The sequence below is a fragment of the Musca autumnalis genome, unplaced genomic scaffold (assembly GCF_047663935.1).
Source record: "Musca autumnalis isolate F117 unplaced genomic scaffold, ASM4766393v1 scaffold_1, whole genome shotgun sequence".
Taxonomy (NCBI): domain Eukaryota; kingdom Metazoa; phylum Arthropoda; class Insecta; order Diptera; family Muscidae; genus Musca; species Musca autumnalis.
Genome location: NW_027411644.1, coordinates 250,329,076 through 250,344,825, shown reverse-complemented (window position 1 = coordinate 250,344,825; position 15,750 = coordinate 250,329,076).

Below are 15,750 nucleotides of genomic sequence, written 5' to 3'. Positions count from 1 at the left end.
TTGTAAGCTACGACAGGAACTGCAAAAATAGTCTAAAGATATGCAATCAGTTCAAGCTCATGACTAAAATATTTCATATTTTTTAGTGTTTTTGTTGCAATTCCTGAAACTGAAGCGTGCTTCGCGTTTGATGTTACTACACACTGTGATGATTGTAGTTAAGATTTGGTATGAAATTTGTAACAAATACAATTTTTATAAAGTCTATGCATTTTTGGGGAAATTATAATAAAATCGAATATAGAGAAACAATGGGGAACATACCATATGTGAATAAACTCATTGCCTATATACAAGTAAGAAAGTATCAGTCAGCAGTGCTGACCTCAGCCACTGACCTAATAAAAAGAACAACAAAACCAAACACAATAATTATGCCGTGAGTTTAATTTAAAATCTGTAGGTACCGTAATGTGGGGCTTTTTTATTAACCAAACTTCTTCATAAAGTACTCGAAATTTTAAATTATGTATGTTAAACTAAGTTTGGAAGAAATTTTTTAAAAAGTTTTAGAGTTATCTTGCACAATGTCCATTTTAGTACGTGCCGGCATGGTTTTGGAGCTTTTGGGCCATTATCTCAGGAAGTATTGACTTACTCCCGAAAAATTTATGCCGTTGTAAATAAGGTCTTTGGAATAATCCACAGAAAGAAGAATTAAAACGATTCGAGAGGATATCTTGAACTTCACTTTTTCCTTATTTTGTGTGGGAGGTACCCGAAGGAGTGGACCGATATAGTCCATATTCTAACCTGATACATGACTGGATGAAATCATACGGTGTGCAAAGTCTGTTCCAATCAGAAACTCCCTGCGAGAATTATCTTGCGGATTTGCCACTTTGGTTGGTACCGTCGTAAAGGGAGCCGCAAGGACAACGTACTGAACATAATTTCAAAACGATCCGAGAGGAGCTCTTAAAATTCACTTTATCCGAATTTTGTGTATGAGGTTCCCGAAGGAGTGGATCGATATAGTCCGTATTCGAGTCCGATATATATCTGGAAGGAATAGTGCGATGTGCAAAGTTTGGGCCAAATCAATTGCTCCCTTCGAGACTTATCGTTCACACCATTTTACAGAAAAAATTTGAACTTTTGTGCAGGAGGTACCCGAAGGAGTGGATCGATATGACCCATCTGGAACTTAAACTAAGTTTGGACAAAATATTATATATAATTGTTCCACAAACATCCCATACGGGACAAGGGAGACTTCTCTCATATCATTGAGTGCACCCCGATTCATATTAGCTCATTGATAAGGGACCTACTGTTTATTGCCGAGTCCGAACGGCGTGTCCTAAGACACCACTTGTAGAGGAGTTTTACATGACTGAAATACTCAGGAAATGTCGCCAACATTACTGAGGGGTATTTTGCCACCGTTGAAATTTGTGATGTTGTCTGGCCGGGGAATCGAACCCACGACCTTTAGTGTGCAAGGCGGGTGTGCATACCATTGCACCACGGTGGCAACCTTGGACAAAATATTACGATACCCAAAATTTGGTTCCAAAGACCTTTGTTACTATCAATCACTTCACGCTGTTTAACGTACATGGAATTCAGGAACAATAAGTCCAAGCCCCGTAGAGTGAAACACCAAGGTGGGGTGATATCTCCGTAACTATTTAACCTGAACCTCTCCTGTAGTCCTTCCCTTCCAGACGGCATTGAGATCGTAACGTATGAGGATGATTGGGCTATTGTACGATCTGTTCACAATATGGACGGCAGAGATGAGAACAGAGTTGAACGACATGGTCGATGGTAGCAGAATTCCGACCCAAACTACCTCAAATTTTTAGGGGCCACATTAGACAGCATGTTCATGTCGTCATGCCACAGCTATATGCGACAAGCTGTGATGTAGAAACAAGGTCCTCATGCCCTAGCCGGCAGAACTTGAGGTGGAGATAAAGAAGCCTTGTTGACCACATATAACGCGATAGGTCGGTCTATGCACTGTGGTCGAACTTGTATGGGAAGAGCGGCCAAAAATACTTCCTGAGCAGATAACAATACGAAAATTTCAGTAAAGGCTAGTTTAGCAACACAAATAAAAAGAAGCAAAACAATTCAGAATAGGTCCAAGGTTAGGTATAGCCCCCATAGAACGGTACCCCCAGATTTCAGGCATTTTGGGGGTCTTGACCACATCTTTCAGTGAAATTGGCTAAAATTTGGCTATCGGTATTCCCTAGTGTTAGAAAACCTTCTTGCAAAAATTTTTTCAACTGGGTCCACGTTTTGATAGGTTCCCCATGTAATTGTACCGCCCGATTTTCGGAATTTTGAGGGTTTCATTTAAGTTATTAAATCGAAATGGCCGAAATGCAACTTAATCTTTCGTGGATGTAGGCTACCCTCAGAAAATTGTCGATTAATGTAGGTCCACCCTTTGATTTAGTCCTCATAAATAGGTACCGCCCAATATTCGGTATTTTTAGGGTTCTAGCCGTAATAATCAATCAAAATGGCTGAATTTTTCAAATTTTACATTGAGAACCACATTTTAACGTATCCTCCATATAACTGAACCTCACAACGCCTCTTCTATATATTTAAAAAGCTGAAATTTATCACTTCACATTTGAAAAAAATTACAAAAACACCCTGAAATGTACCCTTAGTATTTTGGGAACCAGTTCCAAAGATGCGGAAAGATGCAGCTGAAAGTTTGAAAAATATAATACTTAGACTACTACTGGCCTTTTACAAAAAAAATTCGTTAGGGGGAAAGAGGGGGAACATAATTAAAACTTTACATGAAATTAAATTATACTGAAGAAATGACATTACAAAAGTCCTTCAGTCAACACACGTATTCAATAATGAATCTCAAAAATTAACAAACACAAAACTGCATAAACATTAGGTTAATACATTATTTTTCAATATTTGATTTAAGTTTGGTCAATATAGAGTTCATTTAGTTTGATATTGATATTTTACTTTCACCTAACTTTTGCACTGAATTCACCTAGAAACCCAACCTGTTCAATTTTCTCTATTTTGGTGCCATTCTCAAAGAGTACAGTAAGAAGTAATCCATAACAAATTTATTTTAGAGAAATTTAACATGTTAGTAGTAGATATGAACACATTTGGTACCAAAAATTAGACTTTAATTTTTTAATTTTGGCCAATGGCATCGACCACTGTGCTATGGTAAGCTTTGCAGCTCCAACAGGGTCCGCGACACTTATAGATGTAGGAACAAGGTCCTCAAGCCCTAGCCGTCAGCACTTGAGGTGCAGATAAAGAAGCCTTGTTGACTACATATAACGCGATAGGACGGTGTAACGGGATGGAAAAAATCCAAACCTGTCAGAATGCCGTCCTGAAACTGCAACAGGGTGCCTCCTCATGTCTTTACTGGACAAAGATTGTTCCAGTACAGCACCACAATGGTATGCTTTCGTCGCAGTACTTACTCGGGTGTTGCCGTGAGAGCCATTCTAATCTCCATATAGGACTCACTCACCCAGGCATGTCAGGAGGGATCCTCATGATCTAAAAAAATAAGTCCAACGTTACAAGAGAGAACCCCTAGATCAACACACAGATGCAGTCGCAGATGCCGTAAACAACTATCGTGTGAATGCGGTTTTCTTAGAACATCCCCCATCAGTCCGTCCGTCTGTCCGTCTGTCCATCTAAACCTTGTAATCACGCTACAGGCCGCAATTTTGATCGGATCGTCACGAAATTTTGGATGTTGATGGGGGTCCCGGAGGGGAAGAAGCCTATTGATTTTGGTGATTGTCGGATAATATTTAGGGGTCGGAAAGGGCAAAATACTTAGGTGGATAAAAAGACAACGTTTTTTTCCAAAGCCAATATCTCAGCTTCTATATGGGGTATACCAAAAGCAAAACCTGACAATGAAAGTAGAAAATATTACCTTTCTAACGATGTAAAGTAGGTGCTCATAGGTGATCAAACAACGAAGATATCGCAATAGTAGCAAATAAAACCCCAATTTTCATTTATGCGATTTTAATTATATTGACAAATATCACAGCTTTGGTTGAAAATTTTCCAAAAGCAAAGCCTGACTATGAAAGTAGAAGATCCCGTCTTTACAATGATGCAAACTAGGTCGGCGTAGGTAACCAAATAACGGAGATATCGCAATAGTCGGTAATACATCCCATTTTTCTATTTTTTTGGAAATCACGCTACAGGTCGCAATATTGATCGGATCGTCGCGAAAATTTCAGGGTTAATGGGGGTCTCACAGATGAAGAAGCATATTGATTTTGATGATAGTCGGATAATATTCAGGGGTCGGAATGGGCAAACACTTATTTGGAGAAAGGTCAACGTTTTATTTCAAAGCCAATATCTCTGTTTCTTTAAGAGGCATATCAAAAGCAAGGAAAGTAGAAAATATCACCTTTACAACGATGTCGTCGTAGCTGCTCAAACAACAGAGATATCGCAATAGTCGGTAATGCATCCCATTTTCCGATTTGTTTGTAATCACGCTACAGGTCGGATCGTCACGAATTTTTTGGGAGTTGATGCGGGTCCCACATAGGAAGAAGCCTATTGATTGTGGTGATAGCCGGATAATATTTAGGGGTCGGAATGGGGAAAAACTCATTTGGAGACAAATTCAAAGTTTTATTCTTTGTGAATATATTGGCTTTTAGTAGGGGTATTCCAACGACAAAGCCTGTCGATGGAAGAAGAAAATATTACCTTTACATTGGTGTAAAGCAGGTTGGCGAAGATGGTCAAACAAGGGAGATACCACAATAGTCGGTAATGCATCCAATTCTTCAATTTTTTTGCAATCAAGCTACAGGTCGTAATTTTGATCGGATGGTCACGAAATTTTAGTTGCTTATGGGGGTCCCAGAGACAAAGAGGCATATTATTTTTGGTGGTAGTCGGTTTATATTCCCTAAAAGAAATGTTTACCAGTGAAAAGCTTATGCACAGTTGTAGTGGTGTAGGGTATCACATGGTCGGCCCCGTCCCGACTATAGCCTTTGCTCACTTGTTTCAGTATATTTTTCAACTGCGATTTAACAAATATGTCAGTAATGTGGTGAAATCCGAAATGCGAGAATAAAACATAATATAAATTAGCGAGAATAAACTGTTGGTGCGAACGGTGTTTGAAATATGTGTCGTAAACGGTATGATGCAAAATACCGCTGAAACAACATGAAGTAAGCATTTTAGAGTTTCAGAATGCTCTGAAGAATTGTTGAGAACTTTATTTGGAAGATTTTTGCAAAAGGTTACTTGGTTCAACTCTCAAAAGTTTAGATGATACTGACCAGAATTTCAGCAATTGTATAACATTTCTTATATTTTATCGATTTTGATGCCCTAGATGGAGTTTTTCTTAGATGGTCTGTTCAAACTGAACTGGATCTGACAGGACAAAGCCCTACTAGGGTTTTTGTAGTCTCAATATGTACTTTCAAAAATTGCATACTAGAAGTTGTTGCATTTTCAGTGTTGCATAGTGTTATTTTGTAAAATTTAATTAAATCGTCCTACCAAAACGCCAAAATTCCTTACTTGCCAGTTTGTTTTTAAATTCCTATTTAAAGTATTTTTATTGTCGACCATAATCAACATTTAACTCATTATTGATGTATTTTATGGAATTCTCTTCTTCCTTTTTTCTCCACATTGCAAATCTATTGTGTCTATTGACTATAACTGACATTTTGCTTGTGGTCACTTTCAGAATATTTAATATAAGCTTGCCATAACCATCATATTTCTATATTTTTCTATCCCGTGCTAAATAAAAATTAACATTTTCATAATTCTCTTCGCACACAGACCCACACAGTACAAATTTACAGCGAAACATTCTCACTGAACTGTGCCACATCACATCAACGCTTAGATGATTCTGTGCCGCGTCACAGTGAACTCAGCGGTTTCGCAGCAGCATTATCCAGAAATCGGGTATTTGGTTCTAAACACGTTCGCGTGTCGTATATCATTTCTTTGTTTTTTCTCTGCTGTCGTCGTTTTTTTTTTTTCATTCTAGTTTTTCAAACAATTTCCATAGATTCTGTCTCATTCATTCATACAGTGCGTCCGTTTGTGTGTGGCAAGTTGAGCTTGCGCTGTTCGCAGTGCTTTTGTATCTTTCTAACAAATTATTTGGGTCACCTCTGTTGCATATTAACTTATCAATAATTCAAAGATTTGCTTTTCATTCTATTCTATTTGGCGTTTGGAGCTGTTCGCAGAGAAATGACTTGCAGCACTTACATCGGTATGTCTTTTTTAGATCTTTTGTTGTGTTGCAGCATTTATTATGTGTCAGTTACAAGTCAATACTGCTGCTGTCGTTGAACTGTCTAACAACTGTTATATAATGATTTTTATTTGCTCTCTCTCAGCAGGAATGTTGTAACATTTTCCTGTAGATTTTGTTGTTTTATGAATTTGTAATAAGTAGTGGCCAGCAACTATTTCAGAATTTTTAGTAATTGTTTGTCATATAAATTAGTTGACAAATTGGAAGTGCATAGCTAGGAGAATTTATTAGCGTCAGGTGAAGAATATTTTTGTTGTACTTTTGAAACGTTTGTTGTTTGTAGTGGTGAGTGGAGTATTTTTATACCCCCAGCCTTTAGGCAATAGAGGCTATATACACTTTGATACGACCAAAAATGTACGTCATCAAATAACGGTTTTAGGCCCCAAGTATGTCTGGACGAAAAACGTTTCAGACAATTTGTAGTCGATTTAGCCATGTCCCTCCGTCTGTCTGGCTGGTGCGCACGATAACTCTCGAACGGATCAACCGATTCGAACCAAATTTTGTGTGTCGTAATATCTTATCCAAACTTAGTTTAAGTTCGAAGATGGGCGATATCGGTTTACTATTTCCGGTATCACCCCCACAAAAGTTTAAAAATTTCCTGTAAAATGGTGTGAACAATAACTCTCGAAGGGATATAGGTCGGGTTCGAATATGGAGTATATTGGTCCACTCCTTCGGGTACCACCTACATAAAATTCGGATAAAATGAATTTAAGAGCTCTTCTTGGATCCCTACTGGAATGCCTGGGTGGGGGTCCTATCCACCATATGGTTATTCGTATGGCTCTCACAGTAAAACCGGAGCAAATACTAGTAACTGAGAGCATGCCATTGGTTTGCTTTACTGGAAAAATGTGTGTCTCCTCATGTAGATGGTCCACTCAAGACATGAGTAGGCACCCTGTTGTAGTCCTCTGGCCGGCATTGGGGATATCGCGTTCCACTTACACAGTGTTAGTTTTTTGTCTGCATCTCAAGTGCTGCCGGCTACTGACTTGAAAACCTTGTTCCTACATCTCAGGTTGTCGCAGATAGCAATGACATGATGCCGACGTGAATATGCTGTCGAATGTGACCCCTAGAATCTTGCGGTAGTTAGTGGCCGGAATTTTGCTATCATCGACCATGACATTCAAATTAATGCTCAACTCTGGGGTATATGTGGTGAACAGAGTGGCCGTAGATTTAGTAGAGGATATTTGCACATTTCTTGCGTCTACGCCAAATCGTACAATCATCCGCATACATTACGATCTCAATGCCGTCCGGAGGATGTGTGATACAGGAGATGCACAGATTGCGGAGATATCATCCTCTTTAGTTTAACTCGACGGGGCTTGGACTTACTACGACTAGCTTCCACACATATAATTGATTATCTAACGTTTAAAAGATTGCCGGAATGTAGTCTGTTCAAAGTCCTCATATAGCGTGGAGTGCTTGACAGTATCATAGGCTTTGGATAAGTCGAGCGCCACCAGCCGTGCTGTAACGGCTTGCTCCAGTTGAGTACTTGACTACTATGTGTGGAGATGGCATGTAGCGCTATCATCGCGCTGTGCTGCTTACGGAACTTATGCTTTGTACGGGCGACAAATGCGAAATCGGTATGTACGATTCATCTTTGCTGGTATCATCGTCAGACTCCAGTAGCAGCACCACCTTGCCCATTTTCAGACTTAGGGCACGATGTGGGTGGCTGGCGACTGATTCAGTACTTTGGTGAGATACTCGTCTCCCGGCTCATCCAGCTGTTTCAGCATTTCAATGGGGATTTCATCAAGGTCTAACGATTTAGATGATCTAGCGGTCCTGATGACATTCGCAATTGTGTTGCTTTCTTCTCGGCAGGAAGAGGTAAAATGTGACGTAGTTAAATTCCGAGGACCAAATGCCATAAGTTATGACGATCAGCGGGCTTATATTGGGCCAGTTCCACACATGACTGCTACCCCCATACATTCTGAGTACGGCTCATTAGAGTCAGGCTTAACCGAGAAAGGTCTGTGTTGAACAGATTGGTGCAATAGAAATGCAAATCCCCCGCCATCACCACTGGTGCCTGTTGGGGGGACTGCGGGGGTGTCTCATATTCTGATGACGACTACGACTCAATGGGTGCTCTGTTCACGCAGCATACAACATAATAGTTCCAGTGGTAGACTGTCACATCGACGAGTCCAGAGCAACCCCCAAAATTCACCCACCCCCAGCATTTATTGCATATCACCGAAGTTTGTGTGTTTGTGCGGACGTGACAAAGCGAGCTCACCTTATTGGCTAATCCTGCATGGACCCCAAGAATCCGGATATTCCAAACACAGAAAAACGATACAAATATAAAATGTATGTACACTAATGCGGCAGCCGCTGTCCGGAACACGGGTGTAATACGGTTCCGTGCCAATCTCATAACGAAGAATCCGACGCCGTGGCGCAATCCTCAGGTTTAAAAAATGTTGTCTTCCGCGTTCGATTAAAACTGCTGCTGTCTCATATTCTGGAGTCTGCATGAGTTTCGTATCCTGGTGTCTACGACTCAATTGGGGCCACGGTGGAGTCCCTCGCACACAATCCCCTCACGCTTGGGTGTCTGACTGAACACATCCAACGCAATCGTTGCATCTCGATACGTTTAACTATATTCATGTCTTTGTACAGCTGATATAGCTCGTGGTTCATACGACGTCGATATTTACCGTCAACGCAAATCGGCCCGTAGATATTTCGAGGAATTTTCCTCTCAAACACACCAAGCACTGCCTTATCTGCTTGCGCAAGTACCCATGCTTCGGAGCCATACATTAGCACGGGTAGTATCAGCGTTTTGTACAGTGTTATTTTTGTTTGACGAGATGTGGCTTTGTTTTTAAATTGCTTACTTAAACCATAGTAGCATCTGTTGGCCAATACAATTTTTCTTCTTATTTCACAACTGATGTTGTTTGTTGTGTTTATGGCAGTGCCGAGGTAGACGAAGTCTTTTACTACCTCAAAATTATAGGTACCAACTTCCACAGTTGGTCCGAGCTCTATGGACGCTTTGCTCGTCGACACCGTCAATTTGGTCTTTTCGCCGTTTACCGCCAGACCCACTTTCGCAGATTCTGCTTCGACCTTCCTAAAGGTATCGGTTACTTCCTTTACTGATCGTCCCATGATGTCTATGTCATCAGCATAAGCAAGTAACATGTGGTTATTGGTGTAAATTGTGTCATTGCTTTTGATATTTGCATCTCGTATTATCTTTTCCAGCAAAATGTTGAATAGGTCCTTGTCTGAAACCTTTTTTGGTACTGAACTGTTCGGAGAGCTTCTTTCCAATTTTAACTGAGTACCTAGTATCAGTTAAAGCCATCTTACAAAACCGGATGAGCTTTGCGGGGATACCAAATTCAGACATTGTATGGAATACCTATGATCGAAGGGGACTGTCGAATGCTGCTTTATAATCGACAAAAAGGTGTTATGTGTCGATCTGCATCTCTTGGGTCTTCTCCAGGATTTGCCGCAGGGTAAATATCTGGTCAATGGTGGACTTGCCAGGTCTAAAGCCACATTGGTATGGTCCAATTATTTCGTTGACCATCGGCAATATCAATATTGGCAATAACAATATCCCTGACACTATCTTATAGACAATATATATATAGTTGGAGCATACAGTCTTATCTCCTTTCCTATGGACGGGACACAGTATGCTCAGGTTCCAATCGTCGGGTACGCGTTCTTCCTGCCAGATGGTGCTAACTAGCTGATGCATGCATCTTACCAGCGCGTCGACTCCGGTTTTAAACAGCTCGGCTGGTAAGCCATCGACTCCTGCTGCTTTATTATTCTTCAGCCGGTTGATTGCTGTTTTTACCTCATCTTGGCCGAGCGGTATACATTCTATATCATCCTTTGGGATTGGATCTGTGGTATCATCGTCTTCGCTACTATTGGATACCAGCAGATTGGAGAAATGTTCCTTCAATATCCTGGGCACGCTATCTGTATCTGTTACCAGATTACCTTGCTGGTCTCTACAGGAGGATGTGCCTGTACCAAAGCCATGTGTTTGATGTTTCACTCTTTGGTAGAATTTTCGGACTTCATTCTGGCACCTGTACATCTCGATTTTTTCACACTCCCGCTTTTCCATTTCTCTCTTTTTCTTGCGAAAAAGGCGTTTCTCTTCTCTCCTTTTCTCCCGATATCTCTCTCGTGCGCTACGCGTTGCTACTGATTGTAAAGTAACTCTATATGCCGCATTTTTCTCTTCGGTAGCAGCCCGACACTCCTGGTCATACTATAAATTCCCTTGTGGAGGTCTCTGGTATCCAAGTATGGATTTTGCGGCTGTTTGCACGCAGTGGACAATATTTTGTCATTGTGTTGTTATGTTATCGGGACAAGGAGTGCTCTCATTAAACAATTGGGCTAGTTGAGTGGAATATGCTGTGGCTGTCTGTTGTGTTTGCAGCCTATCGATGTCCAACTTCCGCGTTGTGTCTGTTCGTGCTTTGTTTGCGACGTTTAGGCTGGTACATACCTTTGCTGCAACAAAGTAGTGGTCCGAATCAATGTTTGCGCCTCGGAACGATCGTACATCCAACACGCTCGATGAATGTCTTCCATCTATCACAACATGATCAATTTGATTACTTGTTCTTTGATCTGGAGACAGCCAGGTGGCCTTATGAATATCTAGATGATTAAATATGGTACTGCTAACTACCATGTTTTTTGCAGCTGCAAAGTCTATCAGTCTCATACCATTGTCAGATGTTTCACTGTGGAGACTGAAATACCCGACTGTTGGGCCAAAGATATTCTCCTTTCCAATTTTGGTATTAAAATAGCCTAGAATAGAATTTTAATGTCATGGGCAGGGCAACAGCCATATGTTTCTTCTAAGCGCTTGTAAAATATATCTTTGGTCTGTCCGTCCTTTTCTTCAGTGGGAGCATGAGCGCAAATAAAGCTGATGTTGAAGAATTTAGCTTTTATTCGAATTGCAGCAAGTCTTTAATTCACTGGGTTGGAGCTGGATACCAGATGTTTTAGTCTCCGGCTAACTAAAAATCCGCAATCAAACTCATGCTTTACGTCATGACAGCTATAATACAATCCATCGTATTTCCTGTATGGCAGTAATATCGGCCTTGTACTTTTCAAGTACGTCTGCCAAGGCGGAGACTGCACCTTCTCTATAAAGAGTGCGAACATTCGTGGTGAAGATTCGCAGATCATGGTCCTTAAAACGTTTGCGGGGTTCGTCAACTTTAGATGGGTTCGTTTTTCTTTTCTTTCGTTTTTTCATAGTAGGCTGTTTCTTCTAGGGGAGGGTTACTAACCCGACGACCAAACCCAAGTTTTTACGTTCTTATGGCCGAACGCGCGCCACACGTTAGCTCACTACCTTTGACGGGTGTTAAAGGCAGTTCCCCAGGTGACACCACGGGGAGGTCAGTGTCCACTTGAGATGAAAGAGGGACCAAGATAAATCCTGGGCTTTGCCATGTTAAAACCGGTCAGGACCGTTCCTTGGTATCTTCCATCCTCTAAGTCACTCAAAAAATTTATTTTATTTCTTATTAATTTTTTCGGCTTTAGTCATTTTATTTCTTATTAATTTCTTCGGCTTTGGTCGTCGCTAAAAAATTGTTTTTTATCAAAAAGAAATCTGCATTCCTCAACATGCAGCTCTCAAAACAGGAAAACAATTCAAACTCGAAAATTTGTATACTGTGTTGGTAGTCGCTAGGTAAATTGCGGGTAAATCCGGTACAAATATACCACCGCCGAGGAATTGCGTGCGGTTTTTATTTTATACTAGTAAAACTGTATTTAAAAATCTGAAAGTTCTATTAAAAGTTATGTCAAAATAACCATCCCCACACATTTTGCATTCAAATTAATTACCAATGACATCCCTTCAAAAATACACCATATCTACATTCTTTCATCTCATTTATGTGTCTTAAGTCTTTTGATTTAATTCATATCACTTCAACTGAACCTACCTACATTGTACTAAAAATATGTGACCTACTTTTGAAATTCCTAACTTCTCCTACAAAAGACAAAAATGCTTAGTTTTGATGTATTACTGCTAGCTAGCCCAATATAACTCCTTTCATTAACAATGGCCCACCAACACAATAAACGAAGCAACAAACACTTGTTAGCCGAATACATTTTCAAGCAAATGAACTTGCTGCGGTGAAACATGTTACCACTTGTCAGCCACAGACTGCTGCAGTTGTTACCGTGGACAATGGAATGCACTCCTTGTCAGGTGTCTAACCAGCAAAACATGCTATTGTTTGCTTTAATTGAATTTAACCAAAAAGAAATAGTTTCCCCATCATCGTCATCATCAGCATTAGCGTCCACCACCATGCGGCAAACATGCGTAGTTTGTGGGGGTTCCTAAAACAATATCCTGGCCATGTGTGTATAGCGAACAAAACGAAAAAGAGAAATGGTAGTTTGGTAGTTTCTGCTGAGGTTTTGCCGAATCAACCAACACACACTCAAATCAAACAAAGCTAGACAAAGTTATAGACATAGCACACTGGTGTTAGCTGTCAGTGGGCGGACATATGGTAAACATTTTAAAGGTGGTCTTTTATTTTGGCATTATTGGCTAGCCAACTAACCAAGGAGTCAACCAACCAACCATCCTGCCACATGGTCGTATGGTAATGATTGTTTAGTCGGTTGAAGCGTTGTTTTTTTGTGGGTAAATGAAAAGAAATTGCATATATTTATGAATTTTCATAAAGGAGGAATGAATGCCTAATCTAAAGACATTTCGTTGATTATGACAATCTGTGTTATCAACAAGACATGGAAAAAAGAAATGCTTTAAATGTGTTTTTCCCATTGTTGTATTGTTGTTGTTGTTTTTTTTTTTGGCAAACAAAGCTGGAGTAGTTGGGAAATTTCTCGCAGGATTATAAATTGCACATTTCTTTTATATAAATAATAAACTTTTGGTAAGTAGTACATGATTAGAAATTTTAATTTTTGTTTCAGTGCTATTTAATATGAAGAAAGTATTTTTTTTGGAAAAGGGGGTCAAATATATTAAGTTTTGATCCCTACTTGTAAATTTCAGAAAATCAAAAAAATGTTATTGGCTTATTTTAAAGTATAAGTAGCATAGAATATGTGGTAAAACTTTCAAGTCGATCGGAAAAATTCATTCATCGGAAAGTTTCATTGTGATTTGTATGTAGCATAGAAATATAAAACGTCTTTTTCTCGAAATGACATTATGACAAAAACAAGTAAGCAAAGACTATAGTCGGACTGGGCCGACCATGTGATACCCTACACCACAACCTGTAGGAATTAGCTGTGTGCAAACGCTTTGCACATATCTGAATATCCGGGTTCGATACCCATCAAATTGTCTACGGTGGCAAAATACCCCTTAGTAATGTTGGCGATATTTCCTGAGTATTTCAGCCATGAAAAACGTCTCTACAAGTGGCAACTTAGGACACGCCGTTCGGACTCGGCGATAAAAACTAGGTCACATATCAATAACATAATATGAATCCATTGATATAAGAGAAGCCTCCCTTGTCTTTACTGGGATGCTTGCGGAAAAATATATAAATTATACATTTCTAAATAATATTCGAAAATTGGAAAATTCACATTGATTAGCCCCTCCTGCTACATCTTCAAATCGTCTTTGAATATCAGGTTCAATTTTGGAATCCACCTAAAATAAATAAATATATACATACATATATACCATGCAATTTGATATATTTGATAATTGGGAAAATTGCGAGTTTATTGAAGATATATCGTCCAAAAATTGTGCACTTGTACCTCACATTGTGATATCAAAAATATATTTTATACCGGTAGAAATAACTAACAATGAATATAAATTCAAAAACTTTGCATGCAAACAAAATTTATAAATCCCAAAATTATTCATATTCAATTATACAACAAAGAAGATAGTATAAGTCAGCTGCGATACCTTTAGCCTCTAAAAATTTATTTATTTTGTAACACGAATTTGCTTCAAAATACGTGGAATCTGTAGGTAATATGGGGCTATACCAAATCACTTTTAGTAAGCTAAATTCTGAGTTTTGGAAATATTTGAGAATTATTTTTTCAGATTTGTAATTTTAGTTGGGGTTTTTGGAACTTCAGGACTATTATCTCAGGAAGTATGACTTACCCCGGGAAAGGGACAAGAATAGGGAACGTAAAAAGAACCTTCTTCAAAAAAAAAAAAGAAAATAATAATCAAATAGATCCGATACGGGTCCTCAAACTGCACTTATCCCAAATTTTGTGTGGGAGGTACTCGAAGGACGAACAGATATAGTCCATATTCCGACCTGACACATGACTGGATGAAATAACACGATGTGTAAAGTTTCGACCAATCAGAAAATCCCCTTTAGAGTTAACTTACCGATTTGCGGCGCAAGTACAATCTGCTGAAAAAAATTCAAATCGATTCGAGAGGACTCTTAAATTCCTCTTTTCCGAATTTTGCGTGGGAGGTACCCTAATGTGTGGACCGATATAGTCTTATCCGATCTATATCTGGAATGAATAATAATATATGGAAAGTTTGGAGTAGATCGATTGCCCACTTCGCCGGATATCGTTCACACAATTTTTCGAAAATAATTTTGAACTTTTTTGGGGGAGTTGTGAACCGACATAGCCTACATTCGAACTTAAACAAAGTTTGGGCAAAATATTACGATGTATAAAACTTGGTCCTAATCGGTAGATCCGTTCGAGAGTTATCGTTCGCACCAGCCAGTTAGACATTAAGAGAGACAGATGAATGGACAGGGCTAAATAGACTTCAAATTGTCTGAAATTAATTTCGTCCAAATATACTTGGGGTCTAAAACCAATATTTCGATGAGACACATCTTTGGTCGTATTTTGTTTGTATCCCCTTTACCCTAAATCCTGAATTATAAAATAGGTGGCGAGGCGACCCCATGTTGCAATATTTGTATAAAAACTCCACAAACAACGATATAAGCTGTATATCAAATGTTTTCACAATTTTTTGCACAAAAGTTCTGGTCCATTTAACCCTCTAAATATTATCTAATCGGCATCTCAAAGTGCAGGCTACTTAAGATTTTTTAATATACTCTTACCATATTTAAAATTTCGCGTTGATCGGACTATTATTGCGACCTACACAGCTGCTACAAAATTGGATAAAAATTATGTTTTTGGTCCATTTCACCTGCTAAATATTTCACGATCATCTCCAACATAAATAGGGATCTATTCTGGTCGGAACCCGACCTCCATGCAAAATTTCGACGATCGTTCCATAATTGCGGCCTTGAGTTTGATTACAATTTATAATGGACAGACGGACGGACACACATCTCAAAATCGCTTTATCTCGTCGAGATATGAAGATTGGTATA